This window comes from Pyrus communis, chromosome 6 (genome assembly GCF_041283825.1).
Source record: "Pyrus communis isolate YQ-2024b chromosome 6, ASM4128382v1, whole genome shotgun sequence".
In the NCBI taxonomy this organism is placed as follows: Eukaryota; Viridiplantae; Streptophyta; class Magnoliopsida; order Rosales; family Rosaceae; genus Pyrus; species Pyrus communis.
In genome coordinates, this window is record NC_142570.1 from 19,842,571 (window position 1) to 19,857,500 (window position 14,930).

Genomic DNA, 14,930 nt, shown 5'->3' on the forward strand with positions numbered 1-14,930 from the left:
TTTGTTTATGGGAACTCACACGAGAACTTCCCGATGGGTCACCTATCCTAGGAATGCTCTCGCACGCTACTTTCTTAACTTCGGAGTTCCCGTGGAACCCGAAGCCAGTAAGCTCCCAAAAGGCCTCGTGCTAGGTAGGGATGAGAATATACATATAAGGATCACTCCTCTGGACGATGTGGGATGTCACAATCCACCCCCCTTAGGGCCCGACGTCCTCGTCGGCACATACCCGACCAGGGCTAAGGCTCTGATACCAAATTGTCACATCTCGACCCAGGGTCCACCATATCTTGGGGCCGCTCCACCACCGTAGCACAATATTGTCCACTTTGGGCCCCGACCACGCCTTCAAGGTTTTGTTTCTAGGAACTCACACGAGAACTTCCTGATGGGTCACCCATCCAGGGAATGCTCTCGCGCGCTACTCGCTTAACTTCGGAGTTCCCATGGAACTCGAAGCTAGTGAGCTCCCAAAAAGCCTCGTCACATCCCGGCCTGGGGTCCACCACATCCCGGGCCTGCTTCACCACCCTAGCACGATATTGTCCGCTTTGGGCCCCGACCACGCCCTCACGGTTTTATTTCTGAGAACTCACACAAGAACTTCCCAATGGGTCACCCATCCAGGGAATGCTCTCGCGCGCTACTCTCTTAACTTCGGAGTTCCCATGGAACCCAAAGCCAGTGAACTCTCAAAAAGCCTCGTGCTAGGTAGGGATGGGAATATACATATAAAGATCACTCCCCTGGGTGATGTGGGATGTCACAATCCACCCTCTTAGGGTCTCGACGTCCTCGTCGGCACACATGTGACTAGGGTTAGGCTCTGATACCAAATTGTCACATCCCGGCCCAGGCGGGACCACTTCCCAGACCCGACTCCACTGATACACGATATTGTCCGCTTTGGGCCCCCAGCACACCCTCACGGTTTTGTTTCTGGGAACTCACACGAGAACTTCCCGATGGGTCACCCATCCTGAGAATGCTCTCCCGCGCTACTCGCTTAACTTCGAAGTTCCCATGGAACCCGAAGCCAATGAGCTCCCAAAAGGCCTCGTGCTAGGTAGGGATGGGAATATACATATAAGGATCACTCTCCTAGGCGATGTGGGATGTCACAATCCACCCCCCTTAGGGGCTTGACGTCCTCATCGACACACACCCGGCCAGGGCTAGGCTCTGATACCAAATTGGCACATCCCGGCCCGGAAGGGACCACTTCCCGAGCCCACTCCACCACCGTAGCACTATATTGTCCGCTTTGGGCCCCGACCACGCCCTCACGGTTTTATTTCTGGGAACTCACACGAGAACTTCCCGATGGGTCACCCATCCAGGGAATGCTATCGCGTGTTACTCGCTTAACTTCGGAGTTCCCATGAAACCCGAAGCCAGTGAGCTCCCAAAAGGCCTCGTCCTAGGTAGGGATGAGAATATACATATAAGTATCACTCCCTTGGGCAATGTGGGATGTCACACTCTGGCCCCAATCTAGAACAAGAAGAAGAAGAAGAAGGGAAAAAATAAAAATAAAAAAACAACAGCCCAAACTTGGGATTTTCAATGTGGGTGAATTTCAAAAATACTTTGAGATGGGGAGTTTGAGTTTGAGATGATTTTTGGACTGGTTTTGTGGTAGATCTCCATTGATCTAGAAATGACGAACTAGGTTTTTTTTTTCCCTTCTTCTTCTTCTTCTTCTAGGTTCTTCTTCTTCTTCTGGGTTGGGGGTGGGACTGGTGTTTTTTTTTTTCCTTCTTTTTCTTCTTCTCGGTTCTTCTTCTTTTTCTTCTTCTAGGTTGGGGGGGCGGGGGGGGGGGGGAGAGAAGAGATGGGTTTTTCTTTTCTTTTTTTTTAAACTTTTATTTAATTAATAATTTTAATGACACGTGGCGCCCAGTCATTGTCCTCATGGGCGCCACGTCATCACTTAATGGGAGAATTAACAGTTTGACTAACGGATGTATGAGACTGTCCCAAAATTAACACTTTATGTATGACTCTGGGATGAAAAAAACTTGATGTACTAAATGTTGAAAACCGTGAAATATAAGGATAGTAAACAGAGTTTAACCCTAAATTTTATTTTAAAAAAAGTTTCCAGAAAAAAATTTAACCTAAATTCTTTTTTATATAATCTCAGACTAAAACTATAACACAGAACTAATAGAGAAAAAATTATTTCTACATTAAAATCTAAATTTTTTAATTCAAAAATTAGAGATAGTCTAAAAAAAAAATCTTATACAGTAAATACAAGGTTTCTATAAGTTCTCCATTCGTTTTCTACTTACAGTAAAACAGAGTGCCTGCTCCAAAAGCATTCGTGCGTGTCTGCTTGAATATTTTAAACAGATCAATGTTAGGTTTCTAAAGTTTGACTGCATTGGCATACTGAGATATAATTAATTTAACTAATACTTTTACCAATGAAATCATCATCACAGCCATGTGCGTCCCTATGCTTGGAATGAACTGTAATGTTGTTCGCTAACATTGCACACGTGAAGTTACATATACAGTAAACAATCCAAAGAAGAGAAGAAAAGAAAGCAATGTCAACAAAATAATAATGCAGTGAGACTGTGAGAGTGGGAAAGAGAGTAACTTTATGCTCTCACGGAATTAGATATAATAGCGAATATTCCACAAATACGAACAAGTCACTTAGTACTATAATCTAGTGATATTATTTTTCATTTGAAACTGAGAGGTTTTAGGTTCGATTCTCGCCAATGGTAAATTTAAACTACATTATTGCTAACTCATTGTAAAAGTTAACTCACTTCTTTATCCTTTTAGTGTAAATAATATTTGCTTGTTCACTTTTTTTTAAAAAAAGAAAAGAGATAAAGACAAACTAATCGATCATGAATCTTATGACAATCATATATATACACACACACACACATATATAGGAATCCTTTAACAAGAGGGATCCCTATTTTTCTAAAAAAAAAGGGACACCCTCTTGACCGTTGGATTTTACTTTAATGAAATTATGTGGTTGAGATTGTGTATCTTGTGATTTAATTTCAACCACACAATTTCATTAAAGTCAATCCAACGGTCAAAAGGATTTACACATTTAAAAAAAAAATGGGAATCCCTCTTGTTAAAGGGTCTATATATATATAACAAGAGCCTATATATATATATATATAAAAGAAATACATAATTAGCATCCTAACATGATTAAAGTGTATCATGTTGATTAATGCTTAACCTTTCTTAATACCAAAAACTATAAATTTTTTAATAATGCAATTTAATTAAGAAGGGATAAAACTGTAAAAGTTCAAATATATATATATATAAGAAATACATAATTAGCATCCTAACATGATTAAAGTGTATCATGTTGATTAATGCATAACCTTTCTTAATACCAAAAACTTTAAATTTTTTAATAATGCAATTTAATTAAGAAGGGATAAAACTGTAAAAGTTCAAATTAAAACTACCTCATGTATAGGAAGAGTTACTGGCGTATCTATTTTTGTTCTAGTCATTCAAACACATGTAAATTCAATTTAAAAAAAAAAATACAAAAGAGCCAATTGCCACACATAGGTGTGTGATAATAGGCTAATATATAATGTGTGTGTGTGTAACAAAATAATTGTAGATTAAAGAATTATTTTATTAGCATCCTAACTAATTGTAAGGCTTAACTCACTTCTCAACCCTTTTAGTATAGATAATATCGCTTGTTCAATAAAAAAATAAATAAATAAACAAAGACAAACTGATCGATCAAGACTCTTTTGACAAGCATGTGTATATACAGTGGCAGATCCAAAATTTTAGCATCGGGTGGTCCCAATTTTATAGCAAAAAAAAAATAAATAAATAAAAAGGCCAAAATAACACTAAAAAAATAAACGACAAAGACATTACTATTTATATGTCTACCAAAATAAAAATGAGTACAACTACATATGTATAACTCTTATCATGAATGCAAGATTATCAAAAACTTTTTACGATTAATACATAAATAAAAATTGTGTTGAACACTTGAGTGACAAGTCCTACAACATGAACTAATAAATAAACTAGCCTCCCCAAGAAAAACTTGCATAACTAAACCCTAATGAGGGTTTTTGGATCAAAAGAAGAATGGAAGACGTTTGCAAACCTAGAGGCTAAACCCTAATGCCAAGGGATAGAGAGGAGGGTAAGTTCAAAGGTTTGGAAGAGTTGAGCAATCCCAAAGTATCTTTGCTAGCAAATGAGGATCATCGCTGGATCCTTTTTTTGAGGATTCCGAGAATCTTTCAATCATATATGTTCATCGTACATCGTGCGGTCAGTTTTTGTCAGGTACTATTTATATTCAATTTTAAATAAAAAAAATTACAATAATTTCTAACCGCATGATTTACAATAAACAAATGTAATTAAAAAATCTTTAGAATCCTCACAAAGAGAATTGGGCGAAAATCCTCTCTTCTTGCTAGCAACCAAATGGCAAAGGTGCATAGCAAAAGGCAAAATGCCAAAGGTAAAACGAAATGTTTACTTGAATGAGATTGGGACCCACTTAATTTACTCTCTCCTTTTTATTAAAATCTCTAAATTGTTTTTTATTTGGGAATTGATTAAAAACCCATCATGTGGAGTCTAAAGGATGTCCAATCACAATGAGAAGAGCAACCGGCAGTGCTTTTAAAACTTTTTTTATTGGCTTGGCTCAAAACAGTGCATTTGCCCAAGTCATTTTAAAACAAAGTCCTCTTCTTTCTCCTTCTGCAACGGAAGGAGTAGTGCATCGGCATCCATGGCTGCTGTTCTCCACCACCACAGTCCAGACTTGGGTGGTCCTTGGTGGTTTCAATAGGCCTTTATCTGAGCTTGCAGGTAGTCCTGGGACCACCTCGGTCCCTTAATAGATCTGCCTCTGTGTGTGTGATTAATGCATAACCTTTCTTAATACCAAAACTTAAAATTTTTTAATAATGCAATTTAATTAACAAGGGATAAAACTGTAAAAGTTCAAATTAAAACTACCTCACGTACAGGAGGAGTTACTGGCGTATCTATTTTTGTTTTAGTCATTTAAACACATGTAAATTCAATTTTTTTTAAAAAAAAAAATACAAAAGAGCCAATTGCCACACATAGGTGTACGATAATAGGCAAATATATAATATGTGTGTGTGTGTGTAACAAAATAACTATAGATTAAAGAATTATATGATTAGCATCCTAACTAATTGAACTAATTTTTTAATAATGCAATTTAATTAAGAAGGGATAAAATTGTAAAAGTCCAAATTAAAACTACCTCATGTACAGGAGGAGTTACTGACGTATCTATTTTTGTTTTAGTCATTTAAACACATAAACTCAATTTAAAAAAAAAATACAAAAGAGCCAATTACCACACGCAGGTGTGTGATAATTGGCTAATATAGTGTGTGTGTGGAACAAAATAATTGTAGATTAAAGAATTATTTGATTAGGTGAGAACAAAATTGGTGGTTAATGATAATGATAGTTCTCATGGTTTAGTAGAGATGGAAGAGTAAGGACAAGTACCAAGTAGGGTATAATACGCAATGTCCTTCATTAGTAATATTTCATTATTTATTGATCTATACAAATTTGATGCTTCAATATTCAATCCAAAAGAAGGAAATAATAAAACAATTGAGAGCTAGGTAATGCGTATGGTGTACAAACTTGCAATAATCTTCCTCTCAAAGAAAAAGGTAAAAGTGTTGAAAAGTCTGGTGGGTAATGAATGTCCACAGTACATTGGCAGAAGATTTCAGCATTGGTAGAAGTTTTCAATGTCCATGTAGAGTAAAATTGAAATTGTAAAAGCATCGAGGTTGTATTGTCCAAGGAATTGTTGTAAACTTCAATATGTAGTTAATGCATCAGTTTGGAATTGCTCTATAAATAGAGCACTCCGTATGCTTTCAGGTTACAAGAAAATATAAGAAGAAGAGAATGAGAGAAAAAGATCAGTAACATCGTCTATTCCTCTGTCTTTATTTGTTATCCTCTTGTGCTATATTTTAATGTGATATTTTACATCTACCTCGCACCTACCATTAAAAAGGTTATCTCTCTAACTTTGACCTATTTATAACAAAAAGGCCAAACAAAAGAAATATAAAGTAGAAAGCCAAACTTGGAAGACAAGGTAGAATCCTTGGATTATTTCAGACATTTGCCTGCTGTAATATGAGGGCTCTCTCTTCATAATGAAGCATAACTCTTGGGCTTAAGTGTTGGGCCTTTATTGATAATTAATTGGGCTCCCAAAGTTTAGAATTTGTCAACCCAAATCTACAAACAAGACACTCGTTGAGGGTTATTGATGTTTTTTCACTCATTAGAAACCATAAAATATGTTGAAAGTATTAAATTGAGTGGGTAAATTTTAATATATTTCACATTATTGGGCTCTGAGATGAAGTGAGAGCTTAAAGGTTAAGCTAAACTTCATATCCATGAATACATCAAAGTTACTGAGAAGGTCAGATAAGTAGTTGTATCTATAAGAAGTGTAATATAATTGATGAGTAGGTAAGCTTTCATTTCTACACTCTCATAGTTTGTCAATGCTTAGTGGAGTCGGTCTCATGAATGAGCACCTTTATGTGTATCTCGTGTCTATAGACGTCTAGTGTGAGACTAACTGATAGACACAAATATTACATTTGTTATCCTTGTATATACAGTTTTCTTAGAGCCTTAGTTTATTTATTTAAGCTAATTAGGGCATGGCTTCAATGCTACGTATCATTCAATACTATAGATATTTTAGCTGATGAATTTGATTTTCACAACTGTTTTTTCCATTTTAATCTCAATCATTCATTCTCATAGCATTCAATGTTACATAGTATTGAAGAAATTTCACATGTTTATTCTCAAATCTATTACATTATTGGTTGTACTCTCATTCGGTCATGTATTTCTTTTATTTAGGCTATTTCATGTCAAGTTCCCAAGTGATCAATTCATAATTCAATTGTGAAGGTTAGAGATTCCTTGTTGATGAGCATTCTCTTTCAATCGTGATGGTTAGAGATTTCTTGGTGTACATTCACTTGCCACCATGATTAGTTAGCTTAACCCCAACGATGTCATGGAAGCTCTCTCACACTAGAGTGCCTTTAAAGTAATCTAAGGTTAAGGACCTAACCAAAGGACAATTATGGTGCCTCAAGCCCAAGGACTAATTTGCATTATTCCAATGATTGAGTTTTTGTTGACTTAAGTATGTATCTAGAATAAATACATAAGATCTCAAAGTGATCGCTTTCAATGAATTTAATCTTTATTAAGCACTTTCACACTTGCTAGCGACTCTTGTTAATGGATTGAGACTAGCCATGCATCTCATCCTATAGCTGTGCAGATATAATGTGTACTAGTCGCATTGGTTACATAAGATATGCCCAGTGTTTGAAATATCCTGGATATGCTCGATATTTCCACGGAAATATCCAAAAATTCAAGAAACGATATGGAAAGAGGGGATGAAGTAAACTTCGCCCCATATCCATGATATTTTCAGAAATCTGTCAATTTCCTCGATATTTTCAATATTTTCAGGAAATATCCAGTGTTTGCAGACAATTTGCAAAAAGTTTGCAAGAAATATCCATGAGCCTATGCATTCTTTATTTTTTAATTTCTTTCTTTATGGTATTAGTTTACTTCAATAAAACTTGTGTTGCTTTCATGAGGAAATTTCAATTAAGTTATGTATAATTTATTCTTTCTAGTGAAATGCTTTATCTTATTACTTGTCATTATAAGGAAGTTTTTCTTCTTACATATCACATACTTATTTTTTACACAGTATCTAATCATTAATTCTTGATTCATACATGTGTTGTGATTTCATATGACATTCCCTAAAAAATAATTTTAAATTTCCATGTTTTTGTGTAAGTTTTCATCATTTCCATCGAAAACAATCAATATCGATATCGATATACGATATATCCATTGATATTTTCACAAATTTGTCTATCGATATTTCCGCCGGTATCGATATTTTAAACACTGTATGTACCTATAGTTATCTTGCTCATATGAAGAGGGTATCTTCATCCTTATCTCATAAATTACTTCTTACATTTGTATATAACTATTATCCATGGGCTCACTAATGAGATTACATTGGTAATCTACCTATAATTATCTTGCCCAATGATTAGATTATGGACTAATCCTTGTATTATTCATAATTCGAAGGTTGAAACCTATTAGAAATGTAAAAAATAGCTTCTTATTTATTGTGCACACGCAATGTGACATCTCTTAATCGTTGTTGTCTTAATGGCACGACTATTAAGATCACACGCTTGAATTCGAAACGTCTCCATTACAAAGCATATGTAACAGAACAAGATCGACACATATCAAAGAATTCCGAATGGCATGTTATTCCGATCTACTTCGAAATGGAATGCTCTTTTCGAAGCATAGTTATGGGAATTTATGGGACCATGAATTTTTTTGGGTCGGAGTAAGGCAGATTAGAATACCAATGCCTCAAAAGTTTGGTCTTGGACTCAACGGCTTCGGATCAAACTAAGCCTCCTAAACGGGCCAACGACGCCACCACACTATGTTGGGCTCCGAAATTGTAGGCAAGACCCGCATGCCTTGTTGACATTGACCGTGCTTAGTCTGTAAGGCATGAAAACTTGATCCGATTGATGATCAGATTCGTTTCCTATATTCTTGAAGATTCCTACAATCTTCGGATTGCCTTAATCCTAAATAGAGGGAATATCTTATGCTAGGTATCCTCTAGTATTGCCACTCAATACTACAATCTGGTAGTATTCCTCTTTACTTGTAAGTGAGAGGTCTTAGGTTCAAATCTCGTGGATGGTGAATTCAATACCAAATTAGGTTGCTCATTGTGTGGTTTAACCGAACTCTCCATCCCCTTGGTATAAAATATGTCGTTGTACTAAAAAAAATATTTATCCTCTAGTATTTTTCTAGTTTAATATGGTTTCTATATCATAATGTCTCTCTCCCGATTAGTATAAATGCACCCATCAAGGGTTCATCTATGGTAACGCTTTCATAATGCATACTTTGTTCCTTTGCCCGTTGCTTGACTTGTAAGATCTTTATACTAATTTGACCGTTGGAGAGCCTTTGGCTAGTAACACATTGGTATTTTAGGTTAATCACAACTGTGTGCTCTTGTTTGTAGGCATCAGTTCTTGCATACTCAGCCATCCACAATGGTGCAAACATTTGGTTCCAACAAGCATGGAATTGATTATTAGGACCTAAGATGAAATTTATGAACAGAAATTTCGGCCACCTTGAAACCAAGATAGCTGTTTATAGTAGAATTATTGATTTTATGGTTGAGTTTTGATTTATTGATTTTATTTTTTGTTTGTGCCAATATTGGTTGCGTCAAAAGACCCCAATTCATGGGAGGGAAAGCAAGACCCCAAGGTTTGTGCATGGAATTTGACATCACTCCATGAGTTCTTAGATGAGATTGACCTATGAACAGTATAGATACAATGGCAAAAAACTTGCTCTCATTTTGTCAGTCATATGGTCATATCTTAAAAGTTTATATGGTATTTTGAACTTATATAGCAGCCATATGAAGATGAAAGTGAAGAAGTAAATCCAATACCAAAGACACCAAAATTTGTAACAACATCTGGCTTCACACCTAAAATGAATTGGTACTCAATACCCTGCCCCTTATAACAAAATCTGCAGCTGATGTCACACCAAAGACTGACCAAAAGATTAAAAACTACTCAACAACAAATGGATTGCAATAGGCACTAATGCGAATGAAAGAGTCAATGTAGAAGTCACACCACATAATAAATTTGAGAATAAATTACTTGGTAACATAAGAAGTTCTATATTAGCCAAGATAAGTGCAAGTGATTTCCCCAAATAGACAATAATACAATCTCAAAGTTTTGACAATAATGCAAATGAAGAAGACCAACAAGCGATACATGGTCAACTACATGCAAAATTTGCAAAGCAACAACGAAACACTCAGAAGGGATTTGTCCACGTTGAATATCAGGTGTGAAGTTGATGAAGCAATTGTTGTTCTATTGAATGAATAAGTCAACAATGCTGAAAATGCCGATACAGTTTGAAAATGCAGCACAAAAAAAGAAGAAAAATCTGTATAAAAATTTTGACTTAACACCTCAATTAATTGGTAGCTCAGTACTGTACCTCTCGTAACAAAATTTGCAACTAATGTCACACCAAGGACTAACCAAAAGACAAAAATTAGTATCAGCAGCAAATGGATTGTAATGGGCACTAATGGGAATGAAAGAGTTGATGTAAAAGTCACATCAGATCATACATTTGAGAACAAAGTACATGGTAGCATGAGAAGTTTTGACAACAATTCAAATGAAGAAGTCCAACAATTGATAGTGGTTAGAAACATGGAGAATTTGCAAAGGGAAAACTAAACGCTCAAAGGGGAATTTTCCAAGTTGAATATCATGTGTGAGACTGCTGAAGTAACTGGTGATCTATTCAAGGAATCTGTTGAAATTGTTGAAAGTGCCCTAGCAAAGGTAAATTCCGAATAAATCTACTTGATATTGAGATTCACGCTTTGAGAAAGGAAATTGCGAGAAAACATAATGATGATACTGAAAATGTGGCGTCATCTCAACGATCATGGTAAAGGGAATAAAACATAAACAACTAAACAAGGTCTTAGAGGATTATGAATGTGAATCTTTAGCCAAGAAGACACCATCGAATGTTCTAAAGGAAAGTATGATGGGTCTTCACCGATGAAAAATATTGTCAGACATTATTGAAGGGCGAGGTGTTTGATAGGATTAAAAGCACACCACAAAGTAGCACACAAATGTCCTATTAATTTTCCTTATTAACAATAAGATTTGTCAATTGTAGCATATGAAAATAAGGGTCTTTCCCACAGAAGATTGTTTTATCTAATTACTTAAAATGTCACAAAAACTGGACTGTTGTCCCAACTGACCAGCCACCGAAAAATAATTATTAGACTGACTTACACTCATCTAAAGTCTACGAAATTTTATGTGCATATACTAGACACACAGAGCTATACTCACACAAATTTTTGGGATTTTTGGAGTTGATTTGATATTTAAATTAAATCGAACAAAAACAGGACAAAAACAGATTTTAAGTAGTTCGCAAATTAAGAAAAACGAGTTAGGGGAATTGCTATTCATCACCAAATAATCATGAAAAAATGTTATGTTTTATTCAAATTCCTTCTATTTCCGGATGAAGATGCTCAAGTTGGCTCAATGTTAGAACTCAACCTATTACTCTTTTTTATGTAGTATATTAAGAGAAAAGCGTTTTCAACTTAACTTAGTCCCTAGCATGCAATCTAGAATGGCATGTTCATAGATTTGACAAGTAGAAATCATTAAGAACGAAAAGAGTTTGAGTCATCACAAGGCATCGTAAGTACTGGCGTTGTCTTACTTATCCTAAAAATTGGTTCACATGTTAATCGCAATTAACAAGTACTACTCTAGAACATATGTAGGTCCTCATTTGACAAGGGCAGGCACACACATATTCATAGCATTAGAATCCTAGATATGCTTACTAAGTATGCATCCGTAGAAAACACATAAAGAATTCATCAATGAGACAAGTAGTGAATCAATTTTCATCCATTCATAAAAGTAATTCAAACGAAATGTCATAACAAACTTGCAATCATATTCGAGGCTTCAAACAACCTCTAACTACTAAAAATTTAGTTACACAATCCTTAAGTTAAAACAAAAAATAGACATGAGTTTGAGAAAATAGAACCGAAAGAAATCGACTAAGGCTCCCTCCTCTTTCCTTCCTTCCCCAATGCTACTTTTAAACCAATTCTTGCCGCATCATTTTCTTCTCCTTAACTCACCCACTAATAGCCATTTAGTGATGACAATAAGTGAGAGGAAATGTAAAACAATTGTAACTCCTTGGGTAGCCTTTATGCCAATTACTCACTCTTAATCTTCATCTTTAATTCCATTTCCTCTGATATTTGAATAGGTGTCAGCTGGTTTGTTCTTGATTGCATCAGTTTTGGCTGCTAGATTTATTGGATTTATTGCTTTCAATGCTTTCTTGTCAGTTACAAACTGCTCAGCCTCTTGGGAACCTTTCAATGTTAAAACGGCCATAACTTCTTCTAGAAAAATGATATTAACAATCCGCGAAATAATCCAGAAAATAGACATCCGTAGCTTTCCAAGAAAATAAGGCTCATTCTCTAATTCATTCTGAGCTGTCCGCAACTTGCTTCCAAAGTCAGCTGACCTGCACAGGCAGTTTTGACGAATTTGTTACTTAAAATTTCACTTGTGTTATTTTTCTTTTCTTTGCTTGACAAATCCTACAAAACACAAAAACAAAGTAAATAACTCAAAAATATAAGGAACTAACTAAGAAAAGACAAGTGAATTTGATATAAAATATATATAAATATGAGCTTATCAGTGTTCATGATAGCAAAGGCAAGTTAATCAAAAAGAGTAAGAATGAATTGTTTATGACAACAACAACAAATCAAATGGTGCGAACTAGAAAGCAAATTTACAAACCATGGTTGAGAACCACAAAAGAAAAGAAAAATCAATGACTACATTAATCCCCTCTTTTGACATCTTGAGAACTAGTGTTGGGAAATGCCTAGATGAAGAAGACATGGATAAACTTGACAAATATCTTAGAAGCACTATTTTCAGGTGAGTCTATATTATCTTAATTGTTTTAACTCAATAACGAATGCACTATTTATATTTGATTCAATATATAATACCAAAATTCTTTGCAAGTTTTCACATGATTTACACAACTGAACTATTGTGGGATTGTGAGACAGCTGCTATACACAAACAAGATGTTGAGTTCCTGCTAAAAGAATAGAACTACGCATTAGCATAAGTGTAGCTATTTTTAAAGAAAATAGTAGCTTTAAATAAACATAACTAGTTGAATTCATTTTTAATGACAAATGTACGCAAGTATCGATCCATTTGAGATACTTTCTATTCGCCAATCATTAGATCCAATTAGGAAAAGAAAATTGCTTTTTATGCCTGCACAATGTTGGTTAAGAATATTAATCAAATTTTATTCATGGTTGAAGATACAAAAGAGACATTTTTGGAATCTAGTAATAAGGCTAGAGTGAATATTTCCATATTCATGTATATTAGGTTCGGTCGGTTTAGGTTTGATGATTTCCATATGGTCGATTAGGTCTCATTCATTAGTTTTGATTTGTAAAACTTAATTCCTTTTGTTTTATTGTTCATTTTTGTAGTGAATTTCATACCACAAATATATCATATTCATTTTCATTGTGGGAGTATATGATACGTGGGAAATCCAACAACTAGAAAAAATGCTTATAGATTTATTGTTACCAAATGTTTAGTTGAGTGGCTTCTTTTCATTCCCTTGAGGCGCCCAATTGTATGGCATTTCATATTTTTGGTCCTTGTAACAAAGGATCGCAAATGGCATCATTACAATTCATTGAACATCTATCTCGGACTTCCAAGCTCCCCAAACTGTTGGCAAAAAATGACCGAGTCTTCAAAAGAGTTGCACTTTCCTAATTAATTTTACCGCCTGGATCCCTTGCGCCCATCTCATCTGGATCTAAAGGCCTTGTCTTCTGCATTAGCTTCTACTTTGGACGAACCGCCGACAGTTTCTCATCAGAAGATGAGGAAGTCTCATTTGAAGAGCTTTTGTTGGGAGAATGGCACGTTGCCGATTTCTATGCCCATGTGGTGCTGAAGCCGGTTGAAAACAATGGCTTAGGAGAAAGGTACGACTATGGACTACGTGACATACTCAATTCTATTTCCAAGATCGGAAGTCCCTACAAAAAACAGATATGTGACTACATACGATTGGGAGGACGAGGAGGACGTGGAGCATGAGGGCCTGGAGTACAGTAATGACCCCTTCATTCTCCAGAGTAACTGGATGAGTATTGCAAGATTTTGTCTCGAGTTTAATTTTTCGTCAACATGGTAAGCTAAGACATCGTACGTATTATGAATATTCTTCTCATTCAGATTGTTTACGTGAGCTCTTGGTGGTTCATTCATTTGACCGTATACCGCCACTTTTGATTCTGCAACATTTTCTTCATTAATTACTCCAGATTCTTTCATGGAATTTATTTATAAGATTTATAAGTTATAAAAATGATAAATAATCTCTACTAATTAATAAAACACTCATTGTTAACCAAAATCTTATGAAATTACCAATTTAACCCTCCAATTAAAACAGAACATGAATAAGAAATATGGGACAGAAATGGAATTTCACACAACCAAATTCTGCTGTTTTTTTTTCAAAGCATCACCTACATGTAATCCCACTAGTACATAACAGCATATTTACCACATCAATTCCATCACTGGCATCAACAACCCGTGGTAGAAACTATTCAATTACCACGGTTATATGTGGCTCATGGTAGATAACATTAATTCACCGCGGTCAGATTCTGGCCCATTGTTAAAAGTGAATAATCTACAACGGTTTTTAATCTCGTGATGGAATATCAAAACCACCACGCAATATGCTCGTTGTGGTTACTCCAAACGACCACACCGCCTTTTGAAAATTCACCAAGCCATTTGCCCGTGGTGGTTTTTTTTTTTTTTTTTTTTATTAATATTTTGGAGGATATTAAAATCTAAAATCCCAATTATTTCCCTTCGCGTGAAACTGGACGAAAACCCTAAAAAGAAAACATCAATCCTTTTGTTTATCCATCTCTTCCGTCTCTGGCCGGTCTCGGTTTGGTCGTCTCTTCGGTCATCTCTCCCTCAATCAATGGCAACCTCTCTATATCACTCAGGTTTCTTTTATCCTATATCTTT

General features: G+C 35.5%; 1 protein-coding gene across 1 annotated transcript in view; it reads left to right on the forward strand.

Moving 5' to 3' along the window:
• The first annotated feature begins 14,776 nt into the window (after window positions 1-14,776).
• The window catches only part of LOC137709954 (uncharacterized), a 10,605-nt gene continuing 10,451 nt past the window's right edge, over window positions 14,777-14,930 (forward strand). Inside the window, exon 1 of the mRNA XM_088695894.1 lies at window positions 14,777-14,908. The gene's annotated coding sequence lies outside the window, so the exon portion shown is untranslated. The remainder of the gene's footprint in view (window positions 14,909-14,930) is intronic.